The sequence below is a fragment of the Suncus etruscus genome, chromosome 7 (genome assembly GCF_024139225.1).
Source record: "Suncus etruscus isolate mSunEtr1 chromosome 7, mSunEtr1.pri.cur, whole genome shotgun sequence".
NCBI lineage: Eukaryota > Metazoa > Chordata > Mammalia > Eulipotyphla > Soricidae > Suncus > Suncus etruscus.
The window spans coordinates 104984539-104997409 of record NC_064854.1 but is presented as its reverse complement, the minus strand read 5'-3'; the positions used below and the strand labels follow the sequence as shown (position 1 = coordinate 104997409).

At 34.4% G+C, this 12871-nt stretch overlaps 1 protein-coding gene across 1 annotated transcript in view; it reads left to right on the top strand.

The window, feature by feature from the left end:
• The window catches only part of TAFA1 (TAFA chemokine like family member 1), a 384070-nt gene that overhangs the window by 260548 nt on the left and 110651 nt on the right, over nt 1–12871 (top strand). The window lies entirely within an intron of this gene.

Below are 12871 nucleotides of genomic sequence, written 5' to 3'. Positions count from 1 at the left end.
AGTTGTTTCTAATTCATAAAGGAGTGTGAAGTCATGTGCTTTATATGATATCTTGGCTTTCCTGTCTTTCTTGTGGTTAGGTGACAAATAAAGATAAATATTGCTTCATGAAGTTTTGTTTCACATTAACATAGCACTGCACTTGCATTTTATCCAATGCATTTTCTTGGAAATACTTCCAATTCTCCTGGATATCACTAATGCTCATAAGTCATCTTTAGGAATCTATGTTAATTATAGAAATTTTAAAATGTTAAGTTCACCCATGATATTATTGCTCAGAGATTATCATTGCTTTATAATATATCTTTCCTTACTCCATTACTAAAGAGAAACTCCTAAAGTAAACTTTATTAAACTAAATATTATTATATATCATATTTTATGATAATATATTATCAAATATAACATATTTACAGAGGACATTATTTCCTATATGATAAATGTTTTCAAATAACAAAAATTCTGCTGAAGCAATGTTTTTGGGAAAAGGAAATAGCTCATTGGGTTGTGACCTATTTTTGCATGATAAATTCTAGGTTTGATCATTGACATAGTCCCTAAGCACTACAGGGGTGAATACAAGCAATATCTCCAAAGAATTATAGCAGAGCATTACTGTGTATGGTTCTAAAACTCCCAGAAATAAAAAAAAACATTGCAATAGCTGCTTAGCATATAAAGGGAAGTTATACTGACACTAATCTAAAAATTCCCTCACATTTTCAGGTTATGTGTACTTCCTTTTGCCAGCCCAAAATGAATAAAAATAAGATTCTATGGCACCAGATGATACACTACATTTGTCATCACCATATGCTGTTAGATATAGTGTTGTTCACTATATCTTTTCCACAATCAGTGTTCCAAATGCTGTCATTTTCTTTCTCTGAAATTTCATATCATTTTCCTACTATTGGTGGTTTTTAAAAGGCATTGTAACTATGATTTCAAAATAAACTTCTATTAGATTAGACTTTATGACTCAAAATCTGGGGCAAGATGTTTTCAAATGGAACACAACTTTTGTAGTATAGTCCAATCACACAGTATTTTATATATTTGAAGAAAAATATTTTTTCTTAATTTTTGGAGGGCTCCATAGGGCTTCAGTGGGTCACTCAGGGGTCCTAGAGGTCCTGGACATAGCCAAAATGGCTGGCTGTTCAATGCTACAATCATAGACCAATAGAATCATGCCAGCAGTGATAAGGAGCCACAAATCCCGCACCCAGTAATGCTCAGGAGCCTCTAGAATTTCATCTGATGTTTCTGAATCAGGGTTAGCCTCCAATATTTCACTCTCTTTTTCTTTAATTTTAATTTCTCTCTCTTTAATTTTCCCTCATTTTTCTATCCCTTCTAATATTGTATCCATATGCTTCTTGCCTCCCTCTCTAAGCTACAGGACAAAAGGTAGACAATAGTATTTAACTAATTGGTCTGATCCCACAAAACAAGGGACCAAATGCAAAAAGAAAAACTTCAGGAATGGATAGAGAGCATTAAAATTTGGGGTTATTTTATTTTTATCCAGCTTAAGTTTTCAACCCATACTTCTCAAATGCTTTAATAAAACCTGTCTCTTGTCCAAAATCCTTTAATTATAGATACAGAACAACCCAGATTGAACATATTTTCTGACTTCTACACAGGACCCATGGACAGACTTATTTTAGAGGGGTTCCACTTGTGGCCCAAATAGTCAATCAGTTTTAGCAGGAAGTATCAAGATAGGTTTTTGTGGTCCTATTCTTCTACAGTTGAAACTGTAGCTAAAAAGTGGGAAATGATAGAAGCAAAAGAGGAGCAAGCAGGATGAGGTTAAGAACATGCTCCTGGGCCCGGAGAGATAGCACAGCGGCGTTTGCCTTGCAAGCAGCCGATCCAGGACCAAAGATGGTTGGTTCGAATCCCGGTGTCCCATATGGTCCCCCGTGTCTGCCAGGAGCTATTTCTGAGCAGACAGCCAGGAGTAATCCCTGAGCACCGCCGGGTGTGGCCCAAAAACAAAACAAAACCAAAACAAAAGAACATGCTCCTAAGGTAATAACTGTTATGGAATATCATAACACTGGATCTAGATGGTACCTAATAACCTGAATAACCTGGCTCTGTCAGATAACCTATATATGCAAATCAACTAGTGATCAGACAAGATACCAAGATAATCATCTCACCATTCTTGTCTGTTTAGTCATTCACCTATTCTAAATTCAATTAAAAAAAATGTTCATCTTCTCTCCTTAATTAAAAAAATGTACTTGGAGCCGGCGTGATAGCATAGCGGTAGGGCGTTTGCCTTGCACCTTACTGACCTGGACGAACCTGGGTTCAGTCTCAGGCATCCTATATGGTCCCCCAAGTCTACCAGGAGCGATTTCTGAGTGCAATGACAGGAGTAATCTTTAAGCACCCCCGGATGTGGCCCCCAAAGAACAAGATACTAAAAAAGAAAATATTTCTGCTTTTCTCTGGAATCCTGCTTAAGGATTCATATCCCATAATCTGGGAGTCACTCAGTATTCTTTCCCCTTCCTCCTCATCCATTTTACAATAATTTAGCACAATTTGTAATAATTTGCTTAAGTTATATTTTTAAATTTGACTATTTGATCCACGGGTCATTATTTTCTATTTTGACTGCTTGAGAACAAGTGCCTGAGCACACACACCTGCTGTAATACTTTACTTAGGAAAAACATAAGAGGACCAAAGAGATAGTACAGTGACCCAACCCCCTCCTCCCAAAACCAACATTTTTTAAAAATTTAGTTACATGACATTCAGCATCATAATATCTGTCCAAAATTTTTAGATATTACTATCCTGTACAAGTATGATAACATTTTTAACTTATGTCACATTATTCCCTAGAGATAAACCTAGTGTAAAAAGATTGGGTAGTTGAAGAAAGTTTAAATTCGGCAACAGTTTTCTATAAAATGTGGTTAAATACATATGATATAGAAATATATATATCAATCCTTTCAAATATTTCCAAAGTATGATATAAAAATTTTTGACTGAAGTCTTTCTCATGTCAAAGACTGCAAATTCTGTAGACAGGGAACTTGTTGAACCAGAATTTCCAAACTTCAATGGTCAGAAATCTTTTTTGTAGGTACCACTTTTCACTTTTTCCAAGCACAGCATTTTATGCAATAGACTGTGAATCAGGATCCTGTTTCTAAGAACTATTTTAGGTCTTCTGAATTAACTTGAACATTTTTCTCTTACGATCCAAGTGTTAATCCTTGTTTTGGGAATGCCAAACATTCTATAATAGGTCTAAATAGTAATGTGATTTGGATGATATCTCGAGTTCAATTGCAGTTTGAAAATCATCTAAACACTTTCCAGAATAAGTAATTATAAACTTACACTTTTGTTTATATTCATAGCTATATAAATATTTTAGGGGAAAGATGAGATGACCTATTTTGATTTTACCATTTGTTACTTGTCATCCTACAGAAAAAAAACATCAAGATAATGGATTGCGTTGGTGGATCGGGACATATGCCACAGCAGTAGTCTGTAGTCTCTTCATTACTGTCTCTGTTTGAAACTTTCTTTATTCTTTCAAGACAGACTTTAAGTTATTTAATCAATGGAATGCTGAGCTCAGAGAGTTTCTCCAGGAAGTATTTCTAAAAGGAGATTCCATTGTTCTCATTTGAAAGATCTTTTATGGCATCATTAGTAAAACTGTGGCATTTTCAGGTGTAATTTCTGAATAATATGTTAATTTTCCTTTTCTTCCCTTCTTGGCATCTAGACATGGCCAGGTTTGTGAGTGATCCAAACCTCATTAATAAGTGAAAATAGGAACTATATGTAAGGATTAAAAATGGTTTTAGACTATCTTTTAAAAGATCTATCTCTGTTCCAACTCTCTCTTAAAATAGAGAATAGTAATTTATTCTTCAGATAGTCCCAGATCTCAATCAATAAATGTTACCAATTTTTCTCCAGAGCAGTAATTTTTTACTGATAATTCCCACCAGCAGAACCATTCTTAGATGGACAGACAGATAGAAAATTTAAGATTGAATTCATTGAATGAGAGTCTTCAGTTTTCCACAGACTCATTACTCCCTGATTACACACCTAGATTGAGCATACAGATGTTACCTAATTCCTGAAGAGGATAATTGTTTGACTCAGTTCATAGGGTCATTTTCTGACATTCTACTGTTAGTTAGAAAACAAATTGGGAGTTTGTTGTTTGTTGTGAATGTTCTGTTTGGTAGAACAACAGTTTCTAGAATTTGATGAAAATGGAAGAACAACAAGGAAGAGATAACTTAAAAAATAATTCTCCTCCTACACTTTTCCAATAATTATTTCATAATTCACTTGGTAGGAGAAAAATATAACCATAGTTTTGTGTCCACTGAAGAAAATATTTATTTACATGTATGAATCACAAACTCAAAATATAATCTAAATACTTAAGGCCTTCAAACTGAAAACATGATAATCAAAATGGTATAGTATTTGTAATGATTTAAAATTACATTTTTAGCATTAAAAATAACTTAAATATTTTACACTTACAGCTAGAGAATGACTGGTAAGCATGAAAATATGTTGAACATTATTTGTAGAAGAAATGTAAATTAAATAGCGAAATACTCCATTTCATTAATCAAATAGAGACAGAAATAAAGCATTTGTAACTGCATAGTATTAAGTATGGAGGAAAGAAAATTGCGTATAAATCAGACTCGGTGATAAACAGCTTACAAACTCAATTATTTACCCATTTTTCTTTATTTGGTTCACCAAAATGGAAGAAGATAAATAGGAATTTTATAATGAGACTTAATATTTGCGGAGCATAATACAAATTACATTTACTATAACTGCTTACAGTAGAGAGTTACAGTATAATTATATGTAACATTCTAGTATGTATAATTCATCACATTTTCTCAACAGGATCAAATTCATGAATCTTAATAGAACCAAAGGAATCTAAAAGTTTTTCTGTCATTCCTGTGTGGAAAAATTACTGCTATATGAAAGTACATTAATGTATGTACTTGGACATAAAAGTAGTAACATTGAAGCATTATATAAATACCATATTTGTAGATACTTTTAAGGCACAAAATTTTTACACAAATGCTTGTCCTAATTTGTATAGTCATATTTATGTGTAATATGTATGAGAGAGAGTGTGTGTCAAGGTATTACATACGCCAAATCTATTTCGATTATATAGTTGCAATGTACTTTATTACTGGAATTATGGTGTATAATTCCATAATCAACAAGATTTATCTCTAAAATAACTGCAAAGTCATTTTTTTATTTATATACAAAGAGCACAGGTATTTACAAGCATTTTGTCTGATTAAAAAAGTACTTTTAGGGGCCGAAAAGATAGCATGGAGGTAGGGCATTTGCTTGCATGCAGAAGGACAGTGGTTTGAATCCCAACATCCTATATGGTCCCTGGAGCCTGCCAGAAGCAATTTCTTAGTATAGAGCCAGGAATATTCCCTGAGCGCTGCCGGGTGTGACCCCCCAAAAACAAACAAATAAACAAAAGTACTTTTAATCAATTCTCATTTTCTTTTCATTGTCCTTTCTTCCTTCATTTTTAATTTTTTCCTTTTTTCTTCCTTTCTTCTTTCCTCCTTTTCTCCTTCTTTCTTTCTTTCATCCTTCCTTTCCATCCTTCCTCCTTTCCTTCTTCCTTTCATTCATCCTTTCCTTCCTTCCTCCTTTTCTCCCTTCTCTTTCTTTCTTCCTTCCTTTCCTTACTTCCCTTTCTCCTTTTTTCATCTCTTCCTTCCACCCTTTCCTTCTTTTCTTCATTTCTCCTTTCTTTCCTCCCTCCCTCATTTCCTCCCACTTTCCTCCTTCTTTCCCTTCCTTCTTTCTTTTTTCCTTCCCTTCTTCCTCCTTTTCTCCCTTCTTTCTTCCTTTCTTTCCATCCTTCCCTTCCTTTTTTCCTTTCATCCCTTCCTTCCATTCCTCCTTCTTTCCTTCATTATTCCTTTCCTTCCTTCCTCCCTCCTTTCCTCTCACTTTCTTCCTTCCATCCCTTCCTTCTTTCCTTCATCCCCCCTCCCTTCCTTACTCCTTTTCTCCCTTATCTTTCTCTTTTGCTCTTCTTTTTCTTTCTTTCTTTCTTTCTTTCTTTCTTTCTTTCTTTCTTTCTTTCTTTCTTTCTTTCTTTCTTTCTCTTTCTTTTTCTTTCTTTCTTCTTTCTTTCTTTCTTTCTTTCTCTTTCTTTCTTTCTCTTTCTTTTTCTTTCTTTCTTCTTTTTTTCTTTCTTCTTTCTTTCTTTCTTTCTACTTTCTTTCTTTTTCTTTCTTTCTTTTCTTTCTTTTTTCTCTTTCTTCTATTCTTTCTCTCTCTTTTCTTCTCTTCTCTGTTTCTTTTCTTTCTCTCAATACAAAAGGGAAAATATTGTTTTAAATCTAAAGAGTCAGCTTCTCATTCCTCTCGCTGGGCTCCAGCCTAAATAAGATAAGGTTTCAGATTTCTGTGTTATTAATGTGCTGTCCCTGTAAATAACAAGCAAGACTTGTGAATTATTTCACACTTCTAGGAAAATCTATAACTCTGTCCTTCTATAACAGCACTGAAAACTGCTGAGGAGATAGGTCTATTTTATGTGAAAGATTATTATAACTTTATATAAGGAGATTTTGAAATACATAGCTTTCAGTACTGCTCAGAAATGTATGCAGATGCATAATAATATTTTAAAAAACCAAAACTATATTCTTCTTTCTCTCAGATTCTTGAATTTTTCAAGGTTTATACGCACCCAAACAAGAAATGAATCATTCACTAACCAGAAAACGAAGGCCCAAATATATTTCACAGTTAAACTTGAAATCTATTCAGTGACTCAGATTTTTAAACAATAAAATAATTATTTTTTCATGTTTTCAGCCTGATAAGGTTTCTGTGAGCTGAGGAAGTGAGGAAGTATTAGGTGGGTAGAAAAAAATGCATTGTACCAGAGCAAACATTGTCTGCTGCTACTGTAGAAAAGATGTGTCACCACCTATAGAGCCTCCTGATCAGATGGTAGCCATGAGAGCACTATAAATGATGAATACTCTTTCTTCAAATCTTTTTGTTTACCTTATGGTGAAAATTCTCATGAACAATAGGTAGCATAGGTTAGAAGGGAGTCATAATAACCAGTGTCCTAAGGCCTCCCTGGCATTGTACTTTGCAAAGGTGATGGACTACAGGGTACTTATGAACTACATAGTAAGAGAAGAAGCTTGTTTTCCATCAAGTGTGAGATGGTTGTGAATAAAAATGTTATGGGCTGGAGATAGCAAGCTAAGTATGACCTTGCACACAGTCAATCCTGGGCATCCCATATGGTCCCATGCACCTTCCAGGAGAAATCATGGGTGCAGAGTCAAATGTAAGCCTTGAGTATCTCCTAATGTGCCCCCCAAAAAAGGCAAAAACAAAAAAAAATTTCATGAAACAACAGTACAACAGCATGATATCAATATGTCACTCTGACCTCAGGTATTAGTGGAACACTTTCATCATCTTCCCTAACCCACATATTTAGTTTAAAATACTTAATTTTGTTTGATATTTTAATTATTGCATCATTATTTTTTGTTTGTTTGTTTTTGGTTTACACCCAACTGTGCTCAAGCTAATTCCTGGTAGGTTTAAGGGATTATATGAGGGTCAGGGATTGAATTTAGATTGATCAGATACAAGGCAAATGCCTTATCTACTGTGCTATGGCTCTGGCCTTTAAATGTTTTTCAGTACATTTTATGTCATTTCTTTTTTTCCCTGGTAAATTTTTTTTTACAAATAAATTTTCTAATTGAATCACCATGAGATACAGTTACAAATTTGTCCATGTTTGAGTTTCAGTCATACGATGTACAACACCCTTCTCTAGTGTATATTTCTGCCACTAATGTCCCCCGTTTCCCTACTGGCCTCCCCAATATCCTCTCCCCTACCTCTGTGGCAAACATAATCTCTCTCTCTCTCTTCCTTTTTTTATTTTATGTACCGTGATTTGCAATATTGTTACTAAAGGGGTATAATGCATATCACTTAATCTCTTTTCAGCACCCACTTCTTTAGAGTAATAATTTCCAAGTAGAATTATTATAGTAGACCTTTCTCTGCCCTAACTGTACTCCTTGCTGTTTATGAAAGCTTCATACCATGAAAATATTCTCCTGGCCTCATATCTATTGTCTCTAGATTTTAATAACATATATATCATACTATGTTTTTTTCACATATCACAAATGAGTGCAATCATGTATCTGTTTTTATCAGCACTCTTCAGGGTACAAGAACTCTAGGTACTCTCAAGTGGTTCAAATGAAAAAGGAAGATTTTTTGAGACTATATGGGCTCATGAAATTTAAAAGCAGGGTTTGTTCCTTAATAAGTTTCAAAGTGTATAATACTGAACCATAATTTTAAAGCAAGCAGTTTATGATAATTATGTTCATTAGAAGAATCAAATATCTTCTCAAATAATGTCATCTTACATCTTGACATTTATATGTATATGTACCTCATTTATTACTCTACAAAATAAAGAGGTTATATTTGTTCTGTCACTTTACTATGGTTTCAAAAAGTATCTGGGCCACAACTCATGGCACTGCCTTAACTGTATAAAACAACAAATACCACGATTACAAGGTTGTTATAATGCAATATTTTTGATAAAAAGATGTTTAGGACAATGTTTTAGTCATACAATGTACAACACCCTTCACCAGTACTGTCCCCAGTTTTTCTCCCACCTTCCCCTTGGCTGCTTTTAGAATTGAACACCTCCTCCTTCTCCTCCACTTCTTCTTCTTCTTTCTTCTTTCTTCTTTCTTCTTCTTCTTCTTCTTCTTCTTCTTCTTCTTCTTCTTCTTCTTCTTCTTCTTCTTCTTCTTCTTCTTCTTCTTCTTCTTCTTCTTTTCTTCTTCTTCCTCTTCTTTTCTTCCTCTTCTTTCTTCTTCCTTCTTCATCTTTGTCTTCTTTTTCTTCTTCATCGTCGTCGTCTTCTTTTTATTCTTCTTTTTATTCTTCTTCATCATCTTCTTTTTCTTCTTCTTTTCTTCTTTTTATTCTTCTTCTTCGTCATCTTTTTCTTCTTCATCGTCGTCGTCTTCTTTTTATTCTTCTTTTTCTTATTCGTCTTCTTCGTCGTCTTCTTCTTCTTCTTCTTCTGCTGCTGCTGCTGCTGCTGCTGCTGCTTCCTTGTCCTCCTCCTCCTCCTCCTCCTTTTCCTCCTCCTTCTCTTCCTTCTCCTCCTCCGCTTCCTCCATCTCCTCCATCTCCTCTTCCTCCTTCTCCTTCTTCCTCCCCTTCTTCTCGTTCTTATTCTCTTTTTCTCTAACTCTTCTTTTGCAATATGTTACTTAAAATATTGCTACTGAGGGGGTATTATGCCTATAAATTTATATCTTTTCTGCATTTCTCCACACTTTGGCAACTCTTATTTAAAGTGATCACTTACAACTATCATTGTCATAGAGAACTCTTCTCTGCCCTAACTTCACTCCTCTGTTATTTATGGCTAGCTTCCTACCATGGGCTGGTCTTCCCAATCCTTGTCTCTATTTCTCTAAATATTATTTCCATACTATTTTATGAGCTGTGATTATTCTGTCTACCCCTCTCCCCTGAGTAATTTCACTGAGCAAAATTCTCTCCAACTTCCATAAATTTATTTTTCCTAACACTGTATAGTATTCTATTGTGTAAATGTATCACAGATCCACTCATATTTTCTCATAAAACTGCTATTTTAAACAAAGGAAAGAAAGGTCAACAAGAAAAGGAACGAAGGAAAGAAGGAAAGAAGGAAGGGGCTAATTGTACGGAATAAAAAGAAAGCTAAAAGGAGTAGAACACACACCTTGTATGTACAATGCCCTACATACAACCCTTAGCACTACATAATTTAACACCAATATCAGGATCTATAACACTGTTGGCCTTCCACACAGCTTGGTTTTAGCTGCTTTACTGACCTGAGCACTGAAACATTTTGTCTAGTCAATCGAATACCTCATCTCCAGTTCCTCTGGCATTACTTTGGAACTATGCCCCCAAATGCTAATTGTACTGGTTCATAATATTGAGTCACTATTCGATGTAAGATAGTGTTTATGGTAAGAATTATTTTAGATAATTCTTACAAGAACAAACCGTAAGATAGTATAATTGCAACCCATATTTTATGGAAGAAGAACCCGATACTTTAGAGAAATTAAGTCATTTATTCCGAGCACAACAGTTATATATTTGATACTCTAAACAAGAAGCTGTAGAAACTATAAAGAGGAGATAATATCATGAGCACGATTTGAAAAGGTTTAGACTTCTGCTCACTCATGAAGAATGACAACTCTACTTAGACACATTGGAACATTTATTTTTTATTTCTTTTTTGGAGGTAACATATTTAATATGTTTGTTTGTTTGTTTTATTAATTAAGTGTTCTAATGGGCTATTGCCAGATCAGCACCAGGAGTCTGTTCTGGTGGTGCTTAGAAAACCAAGCAGTGCCAGGGATCAAATTTAGGGTTCCTGCATCTAAAGCATGCCCTTTAGTCAATGGAGTCAACTTACTAGCCCCAAGGCATCAATTTTCTATTGCTGATGTCTTATCCAAAAAAAATTTCCTGTGGGTAAGAAAAATGTTATTGCTACCTAAGTAACATACACCTAAATCATATATCAGTATTGTTATAACTTTGCATACATAGTAAATGCCTTAATGAACTGCAAAGTCACCAGGGTTAAAAATACTAAGAACTATTGTACTAGATTATTATTTAAGCATCATTCCTTCAATGAATATACAATCATAATTTTCAAATTTATCTATTTCTCTTTATACCCTAAATTTAATTTCCCAATTTTATAAGCTTACCATTTATCTTTAGCTTACTTAATTTTTTAATTGTTTGTTTGGGGGCCACACCCGGTGGTTCTCAGGGGTTATTTCTAGCTCTGCACTCACAAATCTCTCCTGGCAGGCTCAGGGGACCATATGGGATGCCAGAAATCAAACTCAAGTCCATCCCAGGTTGGCCACAAGCAATATAAACGCCCTATCACTATGCTATCTCTCCGGTCTCAACTTACTTAATTTTTCTAAATAAAATGTACCCTCAACTCCCTTTTCCTACTTGGCTCTAATTTTATTTTCAAAATAGTACGTATGCCATTTCTAGAGGCCCTCTTACCATCCACCACTCTCAGAGGTAAAAAAAAATGCTATCCTCTGCATCCCTGGAGTTACCTGTAAAACAGCTTAACTTTACAGAATGCAGTATACTCTGGTTTTGGTTTATTATCTTATTTGATGTAGAGCACACCCATCATTTAATATTTATTATTTGAGGTGGGGGAAGTGGTCTATATAGTGTGATGCTCAGATCAGAGCTTTCTCCTGGCTTTTTACTCAGGGGATGCTATATATTGCTGGAGGGGATAAACTTAAGTTGGCTATATACTAGGCAAGGACCTTACACACTGCATTACATATCCTACCCTCAACAATTATTTTTAACAAATTAATGCTATGCCAAAAATTAATCAAAACTTGGTTGTAGAATTTGAAACAAAGATAGACCTTTGGTCCCACAGAATTCATTGGAGGATACAGACATTAATTTATTCAAATGAAGAAAACATAAATGTAGACATTGTTTGTTTAGAGGGACAATAACTGAATCCTTGGATAGGATATAAAAAAAATCAAAAGACAGCTAGGAAGCTGAGACTTCTGCAAAGAAATAACAAGAGGACAAAATGCAATCTATGATTCAAGTTGTCAAGTGAAAAAACCCCAGGTTAAAATAACAGCAGGAGTAAAATCTTTTGCCTTTGATAAAGATCTTGAGAGAAAGCCTTACTAACTGAAAGCTGTAGAAGTGTATGGTCATTTGCAGGAAGAGTATGAAAAGATACATGAGGTCAAACAATAGCCAAGTCTTTCCAGCTCCTAAGCATTTCATTTTTTAAATTGAGATATACAAATCAAATACTTAGAGAAGACAGTTATACAGGAATACTGGAAACCTGCTGGGCCAAATTGGATGTTAAAACAACTTTGAATTTTGTGAGTGGAAACAATATTGAGAGCCCTCTACTGAGGCATAAATCTCCATATGTAGTGTCTATTAACATATTACAGCACTGTGTTCTATCTGTTCTATTACTTCAGACAATGTTAAAGCAAAGCAACTCAAATTGCCTTTTTGATATTTCTACCTTCCACACATGCTGTTATCCACACTATCTGACATCTGACTGTCTCACATGCTTCCTATTTCTGATCACTTGCACTGTTATAAAGAAGTATAACAGTAATCCTCCAAATAAACAAAGCCCAATGATCTAAACCTTAAGTCTCTATTTTTCAGTTCTACCAATCTGAATGTTTAGGTAACGGTTTGATCTTTAAGTTTTCTATTTGAGAAGGGGCTCGAGTTTTATGGCTTCTAACATGTAATATATTTTAAAAGTATAGAAACTTCATTTTCTTTCTCAACATATATCTTCTTCGACCCTATTTTTTATCCTTTGCATTGTATCCTTTGCATTGCCTTATCAACTCATAAAAGAGCTTCCATATTAACAATACTGAAGAATGACAGACCCATTCTTGAAATCCAGGATGTGTGGAATTCAGATTCAGCGCAGGCTATCTTTTAGTGAATAAAAGGTTATTCTTTAAATGACCAAGTCCTATAACCGTCCAAATCTTTAAACATAAATTTCAGAAATTATGCCATAATTTAGAGTCAATATTTTTTATTATACTTAACAATTCTAACAAAAAAATTACTTCAAGTGTGAAAGTATTCCTAAGCTATACAG